This window comes from Desmodus rotundus, chromosome 1 (assembly GCF_022682495.2).
Source record: "Desmodus rotundus isolate HL8 chromosome 1, HLdesRot8A.1, whole genome shotgun sequence".
NCBI lineage: Eukaryota > Metazoa > Chordata > Mammalia > Chiroptera > Phyllostomidae > Desmodus > Desmodus rotundus.
In genome coordinates, this window is record NC_071387.1 from 143,233,024 (window position 1) to 143,256,169 (window position 23,146).

Genomic DNA, 23,146 nt, shown 5'->3' on the forward strand with positions numbered 1-23,146 from the left:
AGGATAATGAAAAATAGAGTACAATACATTTTCTATTTATTTTCATTGTATATCTTCCCATTGTGGAAAATATAAACAGAGGTAAAATTTGATCTTTATAATATTTACAAATGTAATATGTAGTAACTGCAAAGGATTTGCTTTGTTGCTTTTAATGACTACTCATTTTAAGAGAAGAATTAAAGGAAAATAAAAAATATTTTAATATGCTTTTTACATAATATATGTATACTTTATTGTATTGACATATGTATATACCTGTGACACATCACCCCAAAGTAATGAATCCGTCTATGACCCCTAGCTTTACTCATACCTCTTCTTAGTCCCTTCCTCCTGCCACTCTCTACCACTGTCCAGTGAACCACGTATTTGCTTTCTGAAACTATATATTGATTAGTATTCCTTAGAATTGTATATAAATGGAATCATACAGTCTACACACTCTTTTTTGTGATTCATTCATGTTATAATGCATGTCAATAATTTATTCCTTTTTATTGCTGAATAGAATTGTATCACATGAATATACCACAGCTTATCCATTTAGATGTTTCTAGATTTTGGGATTGTTTTCTCTTTGGGGCTACTACAACTGAAGCTGATGTGAACATCCATGTACACATCTTTGAATGGACATGTGCTCTCGTTTTTCTAGGGAAAATACCTAGAAGTGGAAAGAATGGATCATATGGAACGTGAGTGTTTAAGACAGATTTGAAATCTCTAGTACTAAAACATTTGTACCTCACGTTCTCATAGCATAAAAACTGGGCCAAAACATTAAGTTTAAGAATAATGGTCCCATAATTTTATGACATTTTCAAGTTAAGCCTTGATAACAAACTCTTCCCATTCTCTAGTTTTTTATTTTCTTGTCAGTACAGTCTTATGCAGCCTTTCCCTTTCTCTCAATGAAGACATCAGAATGTGAAAACATCAACCATCAAAACAGCATAAAGTCCTTGTAAAAAATATTTCCACTACAAGATGAAAAGCTGATACGTGTATTAACCCAGGGATTTAACCCAGGTGTGCAAGGCTGATTTCAACATTTAAAAATCTGTTAGTGTAATCCATCACATCAACAAGGTAAAAAAGAAAAATCACATGATCATACCACATTGCAGTGAAAGCATTTGACAAAATCTAACACTCATTCATGGTAAAAAAAAAATCCTTAGTAAATTAGGAATGAGGGGGAACTTCCTCAACTTGAGATATATATTATGTGTGTGTGTGTATGTGTGTGTATATGTATGCACTGTGTGTACATATGCATTGTGTGTAGGTATATGTATGTATACATATGCGTAGATGTACATATACATAGATGTGTGTATATATATACACACATACACGCACATACTCTACAGCTAACATCATACTTAATGGTAAGAAACTCGAAGCTTTCCCAGTAAGATCAGGAATAGGCAAGGATGCTCCTTCCACCATTAACATCGTAATGCAAGTCCTAGCTAATGCAGTAAGACAGGGAAAGGAAACAAAAGGTATATTGACTGAGAAGGAAGAAATAAAACTGTCTTTGTTCATAGAAGGCAGTTGGCAGTTTCTTACAAAACTAAACATACTCTTATTAAATATACTAACATACAATTTATTAATCACACTCTAATATTTACCCAAACGAGTTGAAACTCATGTGCACACAACAATTTGCACATGGATATTTATAGCAGCTTTGTTCATAATGCAAAAACTTGGAAGCAACTAAAATGTCTTTGTACTGGCTAAGTGGATAAATAATCTGTGGTACATCCAAACGATAGAATATTATTCATTGCTAAAATGAAATAGTCCATGAAAAGTCATAGATGAAAAACTTAGATGCATATTACTAATTGAACAAAGCCAATCTGAAAAGACTTCATAGTCTATGATTCCCATCATGGCATTCTGGAAAGGGGGAAACTGTGGAGGTAGTTAAAAGTTCAGTGGTTACCAGCAATTAAGGAGGGATAAGTAGGCAGAGCACAGAGGATTTTTAGGATAGGGAAACTACTATATATGATATAATAATAGATAAATGTCATTTTACCTTTGTCCATACCTATATCATGCACAACACCAAGAGTGACCCCTAATGTAAACTACGGACTTGGAGTGATAATAAAGTGTCAATGTAGACTCATCACTTGTAACAAATGTACCATTCTGGTGGAGGATGTTGGTAAATGGGGGAGGCTGTGCTGTGTGGGGTAGAGGTTTTATGGGAAATACCTGCACCTTCTTAATATTTTTGTAAACAAAAACTCTCAAAAAATCTTTGAAATTTTTTAAAACAGAATAGAAATGAAATACACTTGGATCTCTCTGTCATTTCTCCATTCACTTACCTCCTCCCTCCCTCCCATTTCAACCTTCAGTGACATATCGGTATGTGTGGTCAATGAAAGTCTATAGTGTAGACGGTAGTGATGGAGATCTGGAACTTAGTGTTGGTGAAGGTGTAGAAAAACCAGAGCCCTCAGCCACTTTGGAAAAGTTTCGCATTTCTCAAAATGTTATACACTTAATCCATAAATTTTCCATTTAAACTAAGAGTTCTGATCCTAGGTATTTACGTAAGAAAATAAAAAAATCTATCACTACAGAAAAACTATGCAGATGTTAATAGCAGCATTATTTATAATAGCTTCAAAATGGAAACAACCAAAATGTCTATTAACTGATGAGTAGATAAACAATGTAGTGTATTTATATAATAGACTGTTAAACGATAAAGTAAATGATCTAATAAATGCTACAGTATAGATGAACCTCAAAAGCCTTATGCTAATTAAGCAAGTCTAGTACAAAAGACACTGTGTTGTATGATTCTGCTTCTATGAAATGCCAAGAAAAGACACCTACAGATAAAGCACATTTGTGGTTTCCTGGAGCTGGGGGTTTAGATGGGGTTGACTATAAAAGCATGAGGGATCTTTTGGGACTGATGAAAATGTTCTCAACTGGATTACAGTCATGGTTGCACACCTCTGTAAACTCGTCAAAACTCATAGAATTGTACTTTAAGATGGATACATTTCATGTACGTAAACTGAGCTTCAGTATAGCTGTTAAAGGCCTAAGGTGCAGTTCTATATGTTGGGCTTTGTCCAGCAAAGTGAAAGATTCCCAGTTAGGGCGCACCCCTAAGTTGCTGGTTCAGCCTTGGTCAGGGTGGATAGGAGAGGCAACCAATCGATCTTTGTCACATCAATGTTTTTCTTCCCCTCTTTCTCCCTTCCTTCCCCTCTCTCTAAAACCAAAATTTTATATATATATATTATGTCATTATATATATATAAAATATATATAATGTGTATATATATATATGTATATATATATATATATATATATATATATATGAGGGAAAAAAGGCCTAAGGACCATTCAGTTTTGGCTGAAAGCTTGGCACAGCCACTTATAAGTTGTGTGATCTTGCTCAACTTACTTGGCCCTTCTGTGCCTTAGTTTCCTCCCCTGTAAAGTAAGAATAATTGAGTTGTAAGGACTAAAGTACTGTGATTGTATATAAATATATATTATGTCTATATATCTAAAGGTATTTATATAAAACATATCTCTTAGAGTGCTTGATACAAAACCATTTTATGTGTTCTCGTAATCATCATGTTTGTTTTATAATTGGTTAAGAGAAAAAAGTAACTTATTAAAATGCTATAATCCAGCGAGAACTTTAACTCAAACTCTAAATCTGCCCCTAACTCTAATCCTACCCCTTAATTTCTCTAGCCAAAATGACCTGAAAACAAACTGGGAAGTATAATGTTTGTCTACTTCTTCCCATTCCACCATCATTTGTGACCGCTTTGTTTGTATGTTTTAGTGTTGGATTGGCCAAGTTTATTACATTTTTTTCCATAAAGTAAAAGATACATTTTTCATTTTCACCAATAATTTTATTGTGTTGGATATTTTGAGTATGTTGGCTATCTCCTGCTATTGGCTTCTAGTGGGTAGAGGCCAGGGGTGCTACTAAACATCTTCCAATGCATAAGACAGCCCCACAGCAAAGAATTATTTGGCCAAAATGTCAATAGTACCAAGAAACTTCACAAACCACTTTTGACATGTTCGATCAGTCACAGCGCCTTCTCCATACACTGCACAAATCTTTTCTTGCTTTTCAGTTAATTTTTTACCTTTCTTGAAATAATAAAGCATAATATGCTGAAAATGTGTGTTTTCTTCCATCTGCAATACTAAAATGGCTACACAAAAATTCACCAATTTTGATGGCATTTTTTAAAGTGCATGCTGCTATAACAGCTGTCATAATACAATCTAACAAAATTCTTTTGAATGAAGTTGAAGACAACTAAGCACTACTAGAGCTATTGTACAGAAAAAAACTTAATGGACTTTTTGGCCAACCCAATATTTAGCCTTCAGGGATTTTCCTGTCCTTATATGTAGAACTAAAGTGTCTAGATTAAATGGCCTCTGAGTTTTAGCCCTAACCTATAATATTTTAGTTGTTAGGAATTTTTTTCTTAAATTTGATACCTTTCATAACAAACTCTCAGACCACTCTAAAACAATTATTTTTCTACCTGTTCCTTTTTTCATGGAAGGCATGATGGGGAAAGAACCAGCTAGTTTTTATTCTTATAAAGTAGCGAATTAGATACAGTATTTTTAGTTAAATTTTAAAGTTGTCAAAGCACTTTAATTAATACTATGTCATTTGTTCTACCAGGCAGTATTTAGAGGTACAATGAAGTTTAAAGTGAGTTTAAAGTGACTTGTCAACATGAGTTTAATAGCAAGTGGGAAATTGTGCTGTTTTCTATTATATAATTTAGTTAATAAGTGGGTCAAAATATATACTCCTTTTATGAATTGAAAATACAAATGAAAATTCAGGCCAATGTCTATGCAAGGTACACTATGGGCAAATACATGAATTCTTGTTCCGTAATTTCTCAGCCTGGTGCACAAATAAGTAAATAGCTATTGCAGGAAACAGTTTTTTGAGTTACTTTTTTTCTCTATGGGGATCAAGCTATGGATGGAAGATTTAGAAAATTGGTAGGTTAAAAGCAAAATTTAATAACTGCTTAGTGTCTAATGTGCAAGACATTTCAAAAATGTATTATGCAAAGATTTAATATGCTCCTGTTCTCATCAGATAACAGCCCTTTGGAATCATAAATCTGGAATATATTTTAACCATAGTAATGCTTTAAGAGATCGTAAGCATTGGAGAATTCAAGTTTAGAGTGACTACTCCCAAGATGGTCCAGTCTTCATTTGAATCACCTGTTGAATTCCAACTACCTTACTCATTTACTTCTTTTCTATGGGATACTGGATAAGTAAAATCAAAGAAAAGACAATTCTAAATGAAACTAGGAAATACTAAAAAACAAACAAAAAACCCTCTGATATGCTAAAAGAAGACCCTCATTTTACTTTGCAAACAAGTTGTGTAATACTTAGAAATTCAAGTGAATGAAATGATGAGTTTTTTGTTTAAGTGACAAGCATGACTTAAAGGAATATTTATGGTTCAGGTATCTGCCATTTGTTTTCAAAGACATGTTTAAATCAGGGCGCCACAAGATACCCTGAGGAATAGGAGACTAAGCAAATTAACCTCTAAGTACAATGTCTCTGCAGATCCTGGGTAGAGGTAATTAATTTTAGCAAGCCTTAAAAAATGTCAGTCTTCACTCTTTCATTCACTAGAGACTTGTACAGTAACCACCTCCTCCTTTCTGACCTGGATGTTCTCTTTGAGTTCAGAACTCCCTGGAACTAATTGCATGTTATATTATCCAGTACATTCCTCAGCTCACACGCATGCGTGCCCCTGGGCCATTCTCAAACTTATCTTAATTTTAAAATGATTTATGTATGGCTTTGGAACTTTTAGAATTACTGAAGAATTTTTACCAGGTTTTAGATATCATCAAAATACATCTCATTTCTGTAACATGCTCTAAAAAGAGGAATTGAGCTTATATAATTTATATTGTCTAGAGATTGTAGCTTAGAAATCTGGACATGCTTAATAATATTGTTCTCATAAATATCTCTAAATTTTCAGTAGACATCTTTCCATTGCTAGACTTCCTTTTCCTTTAATAATTTATTTCCATTTTTAATTTCTATAGGTAATTTCACTAATTCCTGTCAGTAGGTTAAATTCTTTTTAAAAAATAAGTGTTCTACACCTCCAATTCATCATGAAGTGTTTTATGTTTTTATGTAATTTTAACAAAATGGATTTCAGCTATAAGACATTATAGCAATAGGAGGTATTAGCAGGCATTGGAAGGGACAGCTCCTGTTCCTTTGCTAACAAACTCCCAGTGTTTGGCTCTGGATACTTGCCTTGCATTTGTTTCACTCACCATAAATGTGGAAAAGGGTAAATTGTGCCAACCAAAAATTAAGGAACATGGCTCCTGGCACTCACTGAAAGGAGCCCTGAACATCTGAACTGGCACCTTGCCTTATGTAGATTTAACCCATTGCCAGTTGTCTAATAATATCACCTCACAGCAGTTAATGTTGGTTTCAAGAGGAAGGATAAACATAGTAATTCTCAAATTAATATTTTTACCAAAAAGGATAAGATTATGTCAGCTGAATGGCTGGGTTTTTTTATTTTACAAGTAAATTATTAAAGACTAACCTAATTTTGTAGCTTATTTATTCACATTGTTTGGAGATGTCAATAGAATACTCTTTTAAAACAAATTTGATAGGAGTCTCGATGAGTATAATTATAAAATAGTGCATTGTACATTTCATTTTTGGAAAATGGGTAACTTTTTTGTATGTTACACTATCTAAACTTAGACATTGGTCTTTATTTTGTAGTTCAATTATATTATATTAATGAAAGCACAATAAATTACTCAGTTGCCAATTTATATCACAGATATAGATTTTCATATAATTAAAATATTCCCAACACAATGTTCTAAAAGGAATGGCAACTTTAAATGGATATTTCTTTCTCAGCCAAATGATGTGTTGGGTTGCCATAATGTTTCATTTGCTGCCTAATATCCCAAAGCAAATGCAGATGGAATACTTTAAGTGACCATTTCTCCAGACACTAAAAGCACTAATATCCTTTGAAATTACTTTATTTATTTTACACATTACCTAAACTGACAACTTGGTGGGATTCCATGTCTGTGATATTGACATTTTCCTGTTGTTTTTCAGGTAGACCACTCCCTTCTAGTAGTACATATTCTTTCCCAAACGTTGAGCTAATGCTAAAAACATTAATCCAGAAAAGGATATAAGATGTGAAACCTAAAATAGGACTATTAGTTTATTATCTCTTTGACTTGTATGGTTTGAAAGAAGTGCCTAGGTTTTTATTTCTATCAGTGAACAAATGTTGATATGTTATAACAAACATGTTTACACAGTACATTTAAACCATAGATGCATTGTGTACATCTGACCAATGTTACTCATACGTTTTTTATACTCTGAGCATCTCAGGGCGCTTATACGTGTGACTGCTTCCAGCAAGGAGGCAGCCTGGTGAGCAGGACAAAGCAGGCTCTGCACCATACAGCAGGCTCTGTTATTAGACCCCATTTTTAAAATGACTTCATGGTAATTGAAATTTCTTAATGAATGAAAGTAAGTGTTAGAGTTAGGAACACATACTGTCCTTCCACAAGAACAAGCAGTTCTTTAAGGTACTGATTAGTGTTACTGTTGTTTTGCTAGGTCATCATTTTTAAGTTTTGGTACTGTATTTAAGAGTCTTAAAATATTCAGAGATAAAGTTTAAAGTAATAATTTAAACGATAAGAAAGTTTGCATTATTTTTGAAAGCCTACTTCTATTTGATGCAAATGTTAGAAGTGTGACTAGGACTAGTAAAACTGGTGAATTCAACTGAAATAAAAAATCCAATTTTACTTATATTGTTGTTTCTACAGTTAAATAGGTTTTTCTCTATAACCTATCAAATGTATATGAACCTGACAGTGCCTATTAATGAGATTTTCAAATTATCAGAATTATAAAAAATACAGTTATTTAAACAGTGAGGAGCACAAACTCTTTTTCTAGGATTAAAAGACAAGTGAAAATTGGTTCAGTAAAAGTTCTTTAAAAATATTTATTTTATTCATGGCAAAGTTGAAAACTAAATTTTAGTTTTTTTTCTATTTGCATTGAAGTGTACCATAGAGTATTTTATGTAGAAACCAAACACATGTCTCTTTTTAACATTGACCAAAGATATTGCAATACTATCCGTACTTTCCTTTGTAAATTTTATTCCTTTCTAGTTGCAGTTAGTCTGTGTACTCAGAAATAATAACCAGATAAACCCTGGACTCTTTTTAAATTTGTGAAAGAAATGAAAACCTTATGATTTGTATTTAAGAAGGTATATCACTTTATTCATAGATACCACTATTCTTTAAATTGAATTTTATTTAAAAACTATTGAAGGCTAGATTTTTTAAAAATAAATTTTATATATTTTTAGAGAAAGGGAAAAGGAGTGAGAAAGAGAGCGACAGAAACATCAATGTGTGGTTGTCTCTCATGCTCCTCCTAGTGGGGACCTGGCCCACAACCCAGGCATGTGCCCTGACTGGAAATCAAACCAGTGACCTTTGGTTTGCAGGCCAGCACTCCATCCATTGAGCCACACCAGCCAGGGCTAGTTTTAATTTTAGGTTATTCATTCATTAATTCAACAAACAGTTACTGAATGCCTACAATGTACTAAAGATTCAACAGTGAAGAAAACAAACCATAGACCCCATAAAAGCAAAAATTTTTGCTCTCATGAAGCTTACATCCTGGTGGGAGGAGAAATATGTTAGATATATAAGTAAAATGTATAGTATGTTAAATGTTATTAAGAAAATAAAGCAGAGAGGGGAGAAGATAGACTCACTGGCCCGGGGAGGCTTCAGAAGGGTAGGACGTTTGAGTGAAAGCCTGATGAAAGTGAGGGAGCAAGCTGTCTGGAGGATGAGCGTTGCAGACTTCATGGGGTTGCAGTAAGGGCAGCATGAATGTAGTTAAGGGTGAGAGGAAAGTCGTAGGTGAGGTGAGAGAGAGAGGGGTTCAACTCATACAGAGCTTTGTAGATCTTAGCAATAATCTGTTTCAATTTAAAGAGTCATCTTGTGGTGATTACGGTAAATCAGGGGTGTCACGCTCAATTTCACTGGGGGCCACATCAGCCTTGCGGTTGCCTTCAAAGGGCCAAAATTATTTTAGGACTGTATCAATGTGACTGCTCCTTAACTGCTAAGGAGTTGAAATTACATTCGGCCCTTTGAAAGCAACTGAGAGGCTGATGTGGCCCCCAGTGAAAATGAGTTTGACACCCCTTGCCCTAAACTAAACATGCTAGCTTCTTGCTGTCCTTATCAGCTTTCAAGGGTAAATAATGAGACCAGAGCTTCACGTTTACAACAAATATCATAGAAAATACTGAATAACTTCTAGGTTCTCCAGGCCTAAGAGACTGTTTTTTGCTGATTCACATGGATGGGACTGTATTTTGGCCTTCTCTTCCTTTTCCTTTATCAATTTGAATACACTTTTAAGGATGAAATCATTCTTCTATTTGTTAAATGCTCATTTAATGACAAGCCAAATTAATTACTTCTGAAAAATCCATTATGCATTTTTCTTTTCTCATTTCTTTACTAGTTTTCTGGCCATTTTAATCTCTCTCTGCTCATTTAGCTAGTCTTAATTTCCCTTTCTAGGTTTTCAGATACTATATAACATAAAACATCTTCACAAATTCATTTTGAGGCACTGTACTTTATATTAAAAATGGTATAGGCTCTTGTCATTGAAAATGTGAAAATAATATTAGAAACTGTCATCATAACAAGGTTTTCTGCATGTGGAACTTTCCTGTTCTGTATTTGCCTTCATTTGTCCTCTGTAAAGCTGAAGTAGATTATCATTGGTATTTATTTATGAGCATGAATTTCAATTCCAGGAAGAATGTGATACAGCTGTGCCTGAAATTGAGAGCCTAATAAATACATCTAGAAAATGTAACCTTTGCTAGAAAATACAGATTTGCTTAAAATATTCTGTGTCAAAATGAGAAAACAATATCACATTTGACAATATCTACACTCAAAATGAAAGGCTTTATATAGCATACTGAAAAATTAAAGAAGTGACTTTATATAGTATCTTTAATAATTTTGTATCTTAAGAAATTACATATATTAAATATTTTCGGGTTAGCAACTGTTTTTTTAAGACATTGTTTATTTTTCTTAATGTTAGTCTGTCTGGTGGTATTGAGACATTTTTAAAGAGCTTCGATAAAGATTTGCAAATCATTTTGTCTTCTGCGATTTTCTACCAGCAAGTGGTTGAAGCTCTGTATTTTGTACCATGGCTACTAAAATTAAGAAAAAATTTTTCTGTAGTTAACACCGATCATTTGTTGAATAGGATACAAGACTCAAATACTTGTCTTTTTGCAATTTCTTTTCATCTTTAAAAGCGCTTTCCAAAAATATTATAGGAAAAATTTATAATATATCATTGAGATTATTTATTTTTAAGAGTCAAGTTTATAGTCTCCCATTTTTTTAAAGTGGAATTTCTAAATTAATGAGGCTGTAATTTGAAGGAGCTTTATTCTTTTAAAATTATTTCAACCTGGTCACTTTTGGAAAAAAAAAAAACCAAACCCCAAATTGGCTGTTTTAGGTGAAAATACATGTATTGCCCTGTATTTATGTAACTTTGAAACTTAGAAATATACCTGTTTTTCTTTAAGACTTTACATTCTTTATAAACCTGTGTGACATTTGGATTAATTACTTTATTTGGTAAACATTTACTTACTGAGTTTCATAAACCCATATACATTGGTGAAAAAATATATCCATGATCTCTTCCCTCACTGAATTCAGTGTAGCAGGACAGCCATATATTTGATACTAATTGCAAATAAATTTATTGTAAACTTTGCTATAAAAAGAGTACTGCTGAGAGAAATGGCAAGAGGTAGCACCTAGTTTATTTTAGAGGCCTTAGGAAACAACCCTAGGAGGTGGCATTTGTGTTAGGACCGAAAGATAAAAACAATCTACCTTTGTAAAGGGCTAGGGAAAGGCACAGAAAACAGCAGGTGTGAAAGCTATGAATACAAATTGCTTTTGTATTTGATGAAGAAGAGGAGGGTTAGAATGACTGAGGCGTCTGGGCCTGGGAGAGACTGGCATATATAATAAGGTTGGAAAGTAGAGAGATGGAATGATGAAGGGCCTCATAAGTCATGATGAGCAATTTTCAATTATATACCCAATATAATGGTGTTTTAGGCAGTGGAGTACGTTTTGTTCTTTTTTTTATGTGTTACTTTCAAACAGTGTATAGGAAACACAATGGAAAATCATCCCAGACCCTCATTTCCTTTGCAATTCTTTTTGGAGGCAGCACAATAAACTTACTAGTTTATTGTGGAGTTTTGTTGTTTTCTAACTTTGTTTATTTAATTTTAGTTTTATTCCTTCAGAGCTTTTCTTGGTAAATCAAAACATATATAAATATATATCTTATTTTTTAACACAAATGATAACTTTTCTGCTCTCTGTATTTTTAAAAAATATATTTTTTTATTTTTAATTACTGTTGATATAAAATATTATATTAGTTTCACTGTATAATCCAGTGACTAGGCATTTATATAACTTATGATGTAATCACCCTAATAACTCTATTGCCTATTTGGTAATAAATACATAGTTATTACAATATTACTAACTATATTTCCTGTGCTGTACTTTACACACTCCCGTGACTATTTTGTAACTACTAATTTGTGTTTCTTAATCCATTCATGTTTTTATCCAGTGGCCCTCATCCACCTCCCTTTTGGCAACCCTCAAAATGTTCTCTGTACTTGAGTCTGTTTCTGTTTTGTTCATTTATTTCCTTCTTTAGATTGTTCATATAAGTGAAAATATATGGTGTTTTTCTTTTTCTGTCTGACTTATTTCACTCAGACAGCACCCTCTAGGTTCATCCATGTTGTTGAAAGTGGCAAGATTTCATTTTTTTGCAGCCAAGTAATATTTCATCGCATACATGACCACGGCTTTTTATCCAGTCACCTATTGATGGGCACTTAAGTTGCTTCCATTTCTTGGCTATTGTAAATAATGCCGCAATGAACATAAGGATGTATATGTCGTTTCAAATTAGTATTTTGCATTTCTTTGGATAAATACCCAAATTGGAATTTTTGGGTCCTTCTTTGTCTCTTGTTGTAGCCTTTATTTTAAATTGTATTTTGTCTGGTGTAAGTATTGTTAGTTCAGTTTTATTTTAATTTCCATTTTCATGAAATATCTTTGCCATCCCTTTACTTTTAGTCTCTGTGTCTTTCAGTCTAAAGTGAGTCTCTTGTAGATTGCATGTGTATAGGACTTATTTTCTTACCCATTCAGCCTTTTTATTCAAACTTTTAATCAATTTTCATTTAAAGTAATTGTTGATAAATATGTATTTATTGCCATTGTGTTATTTATATTTTTTTGATTTTTTTTTCTTCTTAAAAAAATCCTTTAACATTTCTTGTAATACTGGTTTCTTGTAATACTGGCTTGGTGATGATGAACTCATATAGTGTTTTATTGTCTAGGAAGCTATTTATGTTTTTTTTATTCTAAATGATAGCTTTGCTGGGTACAGTAATCTTGGTTGTAGGTCCTTGCTTTTCAAAACATTGAATATTTTATGTCAATCCCTTCTGGCCTACAAAGTTTCTGCTGAGAAATCAGCTGACAGTTTTATGGGAGCTCCCTAGTAGGTAGGTAACTACTTTTCTGTTGCTTCTTTGAAGATTCTCTCTTTGTCTTTAACCTTCAGCATTTTAATTATGATGTGTCTTGGTATGAGCTTCTCTGGGTTTATTTTGTTTGGGACTCTCTGGTTCTTGACTTGTATGTCCATTTCCTTTGCCAACTTAGAGAAGTTTTCTGTCATTTTTTCAATTTCTTGCTCTCTCTCTTCTCCTTCCGGTATCCCCATAATGTGAATGTTGGTACACTTGATGTTGTTCTAGAGACCCCTTAAACTATCCTCATGTTTTTGGATTCTTTTTGCTGTTTTTATTTGGTGATTTTGCTACCTTATCTTCCAAATCCATGATTTGATCCACTGCTTTCTAATCTGTCAATTCCCACTAGTGTATTATTCATTTCAGTTATTGGATTCTTTATTTCTGACTGGCCCTTTTTTATGTTGTTTTTAATCTCCACTTTAATTTTTCCTATCTTTGTTGAAGTTATCACTGAGTTGAACTACTCTTCCCCTAAGTACATCGATCATCCTTATGACCAGTGTTTTAACCTCTGCATCTGGTAGATTGTTTCCATTTTGTTAGTTCTTTTTCTGGAATTTTGTCCTGTTCTTTCATTTGGGACATGTTTCTTTGTCTCCTCATTTTGGCTGCCTCCCTGTATTTGTTTCTCTGTGTTAGGTAGAGCTGCTACATCTCTCAATCTTGGTGGAGTGGCCTAATATAGTAGGTGTCCTGTAGGGTCCAGTGCACAGCCTCCCCTGTCACCCGAGTTGCTAAAGGTGTGCCCCTCTTTGGGTGCATGCACCCTCCTATTCTAGTTGAACCTTGTTTGATGTTGGAACATCAATGAAAGGGATTGACCCCCTAGGCTGACTAGCTTCAAGGACTTTCCAGGACTACAGAGAAGGAGCTGCTATTCAGAGGACCACCCCACAGAGCAGGACTCGCTTCAGCAGGGCTCTGATACCCACTTAGTCGGCCTCTTGCAGGTGTCTCTTCTACAGGTGGTTGGGTGGTGCTCTGGTGTGGTCTGAAACTGTCCGCTGGGTGCTCTCTGGCCTCTGTCTGTGCCCTGCCTGGGGCCACCCAGCATGAGCTATAACCCGTCATCAGATGGTTGGCACTTATGCTTGCTTAGGGGTGCCCAGGAGAGGCCAACCTGAGGACCAAGGGTAGGCTGCTGGGCTTGGGGCTGCTTAGCAAGAGATAAGGAGCATGCTGAGGTCAGATGTTGCTTGTTTGGTGTTTGTGGACCTTTGAGAAATTTTAGGAAAGTCCCCAGCATGAGCCAAGACAGGTCATTTGTATGGAAACACCACTGGAAACTGATTGGGTGGGCCTGCAAGTTAGGCGGGGCAGAGTCTCTGGGAATCACCAGGGTGGAGCAAACAGTGTGAGCCAGGTTGATGGAGACTCAGGTGTGGCACCTGCCTGCACCTGGGGGGGAAGGGCTTAGCAGAGGAACAATGTCCTCTGCCAGCACTTCTGTTGGAGAATTCTGCCCCTCCAGTCAGTTCATTTCCTCCCCATGTATCCCTGGTGCCTTTTGCGCTGCTGCCCCAGTGCTGGAGCTGTGAGTGAGTGAGTGAGTCTGAGTAAGTCTGTGCACAGGCCCCTGAGAAGGAACACCTGGGACTCCAGAAGACCTTCATCTCACACAGCTTCAGCAGCTGCTGGTTTTCATAGCCAGAAATTATGGAGACTTCTCCTCCCTGCATTGGAACCCTGGGCTGGGGAGCTTGGTGTGGGGCTGGGTCTCCTCACTCCTCAGGGGGCACCTCCACAGCTAAGATATTCCTCCTGGTTTTTAACTGCTACATGTGGTAATGGGACTAGCCCATTCCGTGTCTCTGCCCCTTCTACCAGTCTGGACACGGCTTTTTCTATATGTCCTTAGTTATAGACTTCTGTCCCTCTAGACTGCAGGTGGTTCTCAGTGGTGGTTGTTCTATAGTTTAGTTGTAATTTTGATATGGCTGTAGAGGATATGAGTACCGTGTTTACCTACACTGCCATCTTGACCAGAAGCCCCCTGTGTTTCTTACTTGACAGTATTTTGGAGATTTTTTACATCAGCATATATCGATTTATTTTAGTCTTTTATGAGTTACATAGCATTTGTTTTTGCCCTTCATGGTAACTGTTTTTCTAGTCATCTGCTGCCAAGAGTACTTCAGGAAAAAGTCTTGTGTATCTATGTTTCCTTTCATAGGTACCTAAATAGGCACGTTATAGGAAAGATTCACAAATATTCCCCAATCTTCATATCTCTGGATCAACAGCCCAGGCAGCATTATATCTGAACTCAAGAGGTTTTTTTCTAGAAAAGAAACCGGCTCCCTGTGAAGCTTGTGCTTCCAGAGCTTTCACAGTATAATGCATAAGAGCAAGTATATGCCAGAGATGAATTTATAAGTGACCAAGCAAACCTCATACCTTAGTCATGGTTATAAGTTTTTAAATTAAATTTATTGGAGTGACACTGATTAACAAAATTATATAGGTTTCAAGTGTATAATTCTAGGATACATCATCTGTGTATCACTAATATTAACACAGAACTTAAAAAGACATGATTATAAGTACACAGAGTTAAGATTAATGAGTTAATGATTTGTTCTTAGTATTCAATACATATATAATATATCAAATTGAATTTTTATCTGAGCCTGCTATTGCTAATGTAACTAAAATCAGTTTTGAAGCATCAAAATTCTACATATGTGATTATTTTCTAACCTTTCCTGTGTCTCCTCTGTTCATTGTTCTCTCAAATCATTAAATCTTTCTCTCATCATCTCTCATTTGCCTTTCCTTTGTCTTTCTTAAAGCAAAGGATAATTTCAAAGATTCTGACTAGTTAAGACTTAAAAAAAATTCATGGAAGAAAATATAGCTATTCCAACAACACCATTGCTTGTCACTTTTCCATTTTTATGCAAGCATGGTATATTATATTACACCTGGCTATAAAAGTGATCCATAAATCAATACCAAATGTATGAAAGTACATAAATTTTTAATATTAGTTTCTAGATAATTTCTTGGCTGAAGATATCTTAGAAATGCCATTTACTTAGCATTTTTAACATGCATCTGTCTACCACCTAAAAACTAATCATGGTTGGAATCTAATCAAGTTAGAACTTGCTATAAATATATTTTGTAATAAGGAAGAATGTTACCTTTTTTCAGTTTGAAATATTGTTCCCCTTCTACCTGGTATTCTCCACAGTTTTGTGGCATGTATAATATATTACAAGCATAATAAAGTGTATAAGTTTTTTAAATTATTTTCATAATTCAGAAAAAATGGTGGAAAGACAATTTGGGAGGTATTTCAGAGGGGGGCACACTCTTTAATATTAGCTTTCAGTTTTTATGAGTATGTAATTTTCCAAAGATTAGTTTTTCACATTGGAACCTTTAAAACACCTACCCAACTTTTTACATTGATTATGTGTAGTTATTTTTCTTTGAAGCTATTTTTTTTTGTAAGAATTTACATCATTGCATAAGCCAAATGCATTTGAGGAGCAAGGTAGCCGCCCCCCCAACAAAAAAAAAAGGTGGAGAGCAGAGCTGGCAACAAGAAATCAATAGAATTTAGAAAGTAGGCATTCAAAGTTAACTTCTATCATGTAACAGACTCTGTTGTATGATAAATATAATATTAGCAGTATGTATACATTAAACTAGAAGAAAATTTTTATTGTATACTCTAATTGAAGTAAATTGTATCCTTTTATTTTTTTCTCTTACTCTCATAGCTTCAGTTTTGAATGGTAATCTTAGTGGTCATTCTAAATGGCTGCCTTCCGTCTACTTGCAAATTAGTGGATACCGTGTACTTTTACAATTCTGCTGCAGCATTGTTCTCAAACTGGAAGGCGGTGGGAAGTCCAGTGTAATAACGGTAACAATATCAGTGGCAACAGTGGCCAATAAGAGTGAATATTTCTTGGGTGTTTAACTTTCCACATGTCTGGGCACTGTGCTAAACTCCTTGAATCTTCTCCGTAGCCCTGCAAGGTTGTTATTGTTAGGCCAAGCTTATGTATGATGAGGCTGTGGTTCAGAGAAGTTGGTGTTTTGGCCAAGGCCGCGAAGCCAGAGCCACGAAACAATCTCAGGTGTTCAGATTCCAATTACTTATTGTTAATAAGCCTCTAAATGGGACAAGCCAGCCTTCTTTACCTCTCTTAAACTTGTCTGCCTTTTTTTTTTTTACTCCATATTAATTTAATATTACCTACTTCTGACTTCTACACACTCTCCTAAATTCAACTACATTATTTAAAAACAAGAAGGAAACTACATTCTGATTTCAAAATACACAGATATATGACCTAGAATTGCCTCTAACTTATTCTTGGGAAAGTCAGTGAATACTTACAGTATTGCTGAGAGCGTTTGGTGAGGTAATGCCTAGAACGGCACATGTAAACTCTTGTAAACATGCAGGGCACTCTTAATATTAAACTCCCCTACCAAGGGTTTTGCTTCTTAGGGAAGGAAATTTTTTTCCCCAGTTTTCATTGAAATCACAAGTATTTGTGATCTAAGTACTACTTATAATAAGATATTGCCAAAATAATTATGTTTGCTGTGTTTTATTAGATCAAAATAAGGATTTAATTAGAAAACTCATCCATTCTAGGCAATTTTAATACCTCTAAAATATTTTATCCAATATGAAAAATCCTCTCCTTATTATTGACTATTCATCATCGTGGAGGTATGTCAGACTCATCACAAGTCCCCATTTTGTACTTTTTAATTCTAAATGCTAAACAGCATAGTTTTGTGTTCTAAGCAAAAATGGTATCAAATTTTCCTGAAGCAAATATTTGAAGGTGGAAAGAATGTGAACCCATGTATTAGGATTTCTTTTAGTGTTTTTGAAGAAATAATTTAGACATAGTATTCTAGTACACTTAAGAATATAAACCTAACTTGAAGGCTAAGGTTATATGGAAATTATGTAATCACTTCTTATTTCATAAAAGAAAGTCTTCACATATTTGAAAACAGCTTTGTTATCACTTCAAATATGTTTCCTTTTTTTTTCTTTTTTTTTTTCAAGGTACCAGAGCAAGCTCACTTCTCTTTTTGAAAAGTATTATATGCGCCATGCCTTTTATGTCTTCATCCAAATTCTTGATAAAAATATTGGAGAGGATTGAGTATGTAATTCCAAGCTATACCTCTGCTAACTTTCTTAGAGGTCTTCATCAAATCTTAAATCAAAATTCCCAGCTATCTTTGGCCTCCAAACCTAATTATAATTCTATCCACAATTCTTACTTCCACTTCTTCATCTCCGTTTAACCAAAGGATTATAATGATGGGTGGAAAGGCTTGGCTGGAATCTTGTTGCATTATACTTATGGCATTCCTTTAATCTACTTTTTTATAGTATGAAAAATCCAGTAAGCTTTTTATACAGTATAATGAGAGACACTCTGCCATTGAGCTCTTGCATCCCTGCTTGTCTTAAGGAGTATGCCAAGAATGCAAAGCCCTGAGTGATCTTTCTGGGCCATATCTCAGGAATGTGTTTGTAGTGAGCAACTTCGAGGGACAGCTGAGTCTCCCTCTGAGACAGACAACAGCCTTGCCCACTGCCCGCGCTCCCAAACTCCAGCTTCTCCCCTGTGATGCCTCCCACTCTGTGTGCAGGTGTCTGTCCATTCGGGCTTCATCACAACGCACCGTGCTGTGCTGGGAATAATGGAGTTCTTTGTCTCTGACCCGTGAAAAGATAACAGGTTAACTTATTAGCTTGTTAGTAGGGTAAAAATCCTGGACCAAAGTATAACACATACAGAATAGTATACAAATTCTAAGTATAGAGCTCAAATTATCAGAAAATGTTCACACCCACAGTGACCATTTTCTGACTTATAAAATAGGTTAGTTTTGTACTTCTTTTTTGAACTTCATAAATGGAAGTCAAACTTATATATTCTTTTGATCTGGCTTTTTTTTTTCTTTTTTACTTGGTATTATATTTGTGAGATTTATCCAAGTATGGTTGCAGGAATTCATTTATCTTTAAGGCTGTATGTTATCCCATTGTGTGAGTATACCAGAATTTATTTTTCCATTCTACAATTTATGGACATTTGTGTTGCTTCCAGTTTGGGGATGTTGTTAATAGTGTTGTTTTGACAGCTCTTTAATATGTCTTTCGGTACACATGGATATTGGATATGACTACCTGGAGTTAAAATGCTGGGTTCTAGAATATATACGTGATTAGTTTGAGCAGGATGTGCCATAAAGGTTTCCATGGTGGTTGCACCAGTTTACACCCTCACCAAGAGTAGATGAATCTCAGTTACCCTATATCCTTGCCTGCATGAGGTTCTGTTCATTTTTTTTTAACTATAGCTCTTCTGGTAGGTATGAAGTGCCAAGTAAGATATTGTGGTTTTGCTATTTTAGGACTATGTTGAACACATTTGCATGTGCTTATTGGCCCTTTGGATATGCTTTTTTTGAAGTGCTTTTTAAGACAGGGAATTTTTCTACTACTTTTTAAATATTGTGTACTTATTCTTTTTTAAAAAAGATTTTATTTATTTATTTCTAGACAGAAAGGAAGAGAAGGAGAAAGAAAGGGAGAGAAATATCAATGTGTGGTTGCCTCTCGCACAACCCATACTGGGAACCTGGCCCGCAACCCAGGCATGTGCCCTGACTGGGAATCAAACCAGTGACCCTTTGGTTCACAGCCCATGCTCATTCCACTGAGCTACACCATCCATGGCTAGACAGGGGATTTTTCAATGGGTATAGAGTTTCAGTCATGTAAGATGAAAAAGTGCTAGCGATCTGTTGTACAGCAATGTACATACAGTTACCCAAATTATACTCTACATCTAAAATGCTTAACAATTTAATGATTAAGTGGATAGTTTATAATGTGTTTTTTACCACAACTTCATAAAAAGTGAAAAAGGAGACTCCTATGTATTCTGACTTTTCCTTCATACTGACATCCCCAATTCTTTGCTACAATGTGTTCTTTAAAAGTATATTTAAAGTAATATTTTTATAATTTGATAGAAAGATTCTTAATTGGTGAATATACTTCTGATCAAAACCTTTGCATAAGTTAATTTTTATGACCAAAAATGTATGAATATACATTTCTAATTAATTTAAATAATATTATGTAATAGTTCTTACAAAAGTCATTTATATCATTGATTTCAGGACTTTAATTTAATATCCCTAAAATATCTAGTTTATAATTAATTCAATTTTTAAAAATATTGCTAGCTGTTATAAATATTTTTCTCATTAAATTTAAATACACTTTTGGATGTGTCTTTTTATCCCACATCTCTTAAAAATCTATCTCTGGAAGCTTGAATTGATGCTTTCTTTTTATCTCTGCAGGTTTTCCTGCAGCAGAGAAAGGCATCAAAATAACATTTCATTGATTTTTTTTTTCTATTTAAAAAAGGCCATTGTAGCATCTAAGTGTTTGAAGGGTGTTCTAGGAGACGTTAGAGCCAACATCGTATACACCTGACTCTCTTGCCCATTCTCATCTTTACACTTTAAATCAAAGGCAGCTCTGAGAAGCATAGGAAGGAATTCACAAAATAGAAAAGTGAGTAGTTTGGCAGGAAAGCAGGGAGAGAGACAGGCAGTAGCACTTCTTTGCATTGGTGGCAGACAGTGGGCTGTGGGTAGGAGGGTAGTAGGGCGCTATGACCTCACTGTGCGTGTGCTTTTGTGTGTAAATATGTATATCGGCCTTAAGACATAAAATTTATTGGTGGATCTACATTTTCAGCTTTCTTTTTGAGTGTTAAAAAAGCACTATTGAGACCTGGTACCAAAAAAAAGAAACACACACACACAGTGAAGAGTAAAATCTTAGATGAAAAAAGATAAAGCAATCCTAAGAATTATTTAAATGGAAAGGATTACAGCTATATGAAATACTGACTGATACCCTAAAACAGGAGTTTGCAAGCCTTCTGTAAACATTCAGGTAGTAAAATAGTTTGGCTGTGAAGGCTATTCAGTCTCTACTACAGCTCTGCCATTCTAATGTGAAAGTATCCATAGAATGAGTGTGGTGGTTTTCCAAGAAAACTTTATTTACAAAAAACAGGCAGTGGTTTACAAAACTCCAGGCCATAGTTCACAGACACTTGCCTTGGAATTTCAATAATATCGCCAAAATCACCACCTTAAAAATGTTAGGTAAATTCATTTCCCTCCTCCATAATATGAAAAAAACATTATTTCCACAGTAATTTCTGGTAGTGACGTTCTGAGAGTTTGTGAAAGTGGACTCTGGAATCTGTAGTGGCAGTTCACGTAATGTCTGGCGAGATTATATATATATATATATAAATGTAAAGTTTTATATATACATATAAAATCTGGTGCCCTTTCAACCAGCAAGTTAAAAATACTGTGAAATGCACTCCTATTTCATAGGGCTGTTATCATAATGCTATCAAGCGATGTTCTCAAAGACCATCTGCAAAGGAGAAATGCAAAAGGTTCCCGCTATTCTGCAGTGTTAGCAGAACGTGGCTATTAAGGAGCCTCATCCGAAAAGACTAATGTCATGTGTTAACTAACCCACACACTCAGCTCCACATCTGGCCTGGCCGAACTTCACTACTTAGGTAGCAAGCTGTTTCAGTAAGTGCTTCTTTTAAAAGAAGAAAATGGAGTCAGGAAAGCTTGTACATTGTTGAAGTCATTTTCAGTTCTTTAGCGTTTCAGCTTCCTCATCTTTCCCCACAAACTGATCATTTTTAGCTTCCTCTTGAGTCTTTCCAGGTTTTATCTTTGGTCTTTTCTTTGGATAGTTCTTAGTATAAACCCTCATCACCTCATTAGACATCTTCGTTAATCCCTTTTGCTGTGCACTCCATCTCTCCTAAGTATTTGCATTGACTCTTCTTCAAGAATGGTTTTGACTTATCTCCTATTATATAAAATCTATTCTGTGTACAGCTTGAATAAGCATCCATTTTGTATGATTGTGTAGAGTTTGTCTCTATTTTTGATGGGCTAACAGCCACAACTCTCATTAGTACAGGTTTAAGATCAAATGTTTATTTTTTAAAGAAGAACCTGAACAATGGCATAAATGAAGCCCCCAAATAGCTCTCTACAATTTATTACTTGCTTTGGTTATAATCCTATTTTAAATGTATAAATGAACACAACTAAACTTCTCGGGAACAAATTCATATCCTAAAAAACACAGGACATGAATTACACTTTTATATATCATGGGGGACTAGTATCTGTTTAATAAACTTGGAAGTTGTTTGAAGATAAATTAAGATTTCTATGTGATTCAATGACAAGAAATCATTAGCGGTACAGTCCTGATGATCTCTTTTCTTCAATGACAAGGTGATAAATTAATATTCTTGTTTACATAATTTCACCAAGTTTGTTTAACAAGATTAGTTTCTCAGAGTCCCATCAATACTGAACAACCGGAAAGACCAGATTTCCACAGCAAGGAGTAGGAAATCTTTAAGAGCTATTGAGATTAATAGTTTCTATCCTCTTACTTGTTTCTTACTTATTCCAGACATTTAATATGTATATTATCCTTTTTAATTTTGCAAATGGTCTTCTGATATAAATATTATTTTACCCATTAGGGGTCTTTGAGTTGCTAGTACAGAAGATATAAAGAATTATAGAGATTTCATTAGTTCACTTAATTGAAAAGTCTAGAGGGAAGTTACTCTTGAGACATTGTTTGATCCAGTGGCTCCAGCATGTTACTAAAAACTATTTTCTTTCCTTCACTCCTTTCTGATTTCCTTGGCAATAGTTTCATTTGAAGGCCGCCAGTCTTTGCGGTATGGCATGCTGTCTTACATGCTTTTATTTGTGGAGCATCCTTATTTCTTGGTACTTCTCTTAAAAAAAATAACAATTTCTTTCACTTCTAACAATTTCTTTCACTTCTTAAGTACCTCCTTGTAGTATCTCAGTGACCTGAGTTAAGTCGTGTGCCTGTCCTTGAAGCACTCACTTGCACAGGGGAGTGGACTTCATTGATTAGGCTAATCTAGGACCACCCTTACTGTTGGGGGTGAGGGTAATGCGCTCCAAAGTGGGAGAAGGCCAGTCTCCTAAAAGAAATTGAGGTGAATGACGGAAAATAGATGCATGGCAAACACCCAGTCCCTACTGCAGCTGTTCCTCATTTTGTATAGCAAATAGTTTCAACAACAAGTTGTAGTAGTATTTATTGTGTATATTATGTGCTTGGCACATGCTTAGTTCTTTAGATACAGTGAGTCTTCAAAGCCA

General features: G+C 34.8%; 1 protein-coding gene across 3 annotated transcripts in view; it reads left to right on the top strand.

Moving 5' to 3' along the window:
* FER (FER tyrosine kinase) overlaps positions 1–23,146 on the top strand; it is a 406,586-nt gene that overhangs the window by 269,775 nt on the left and 113,665 nt on the right. The window lies entirely within an intron of this gene.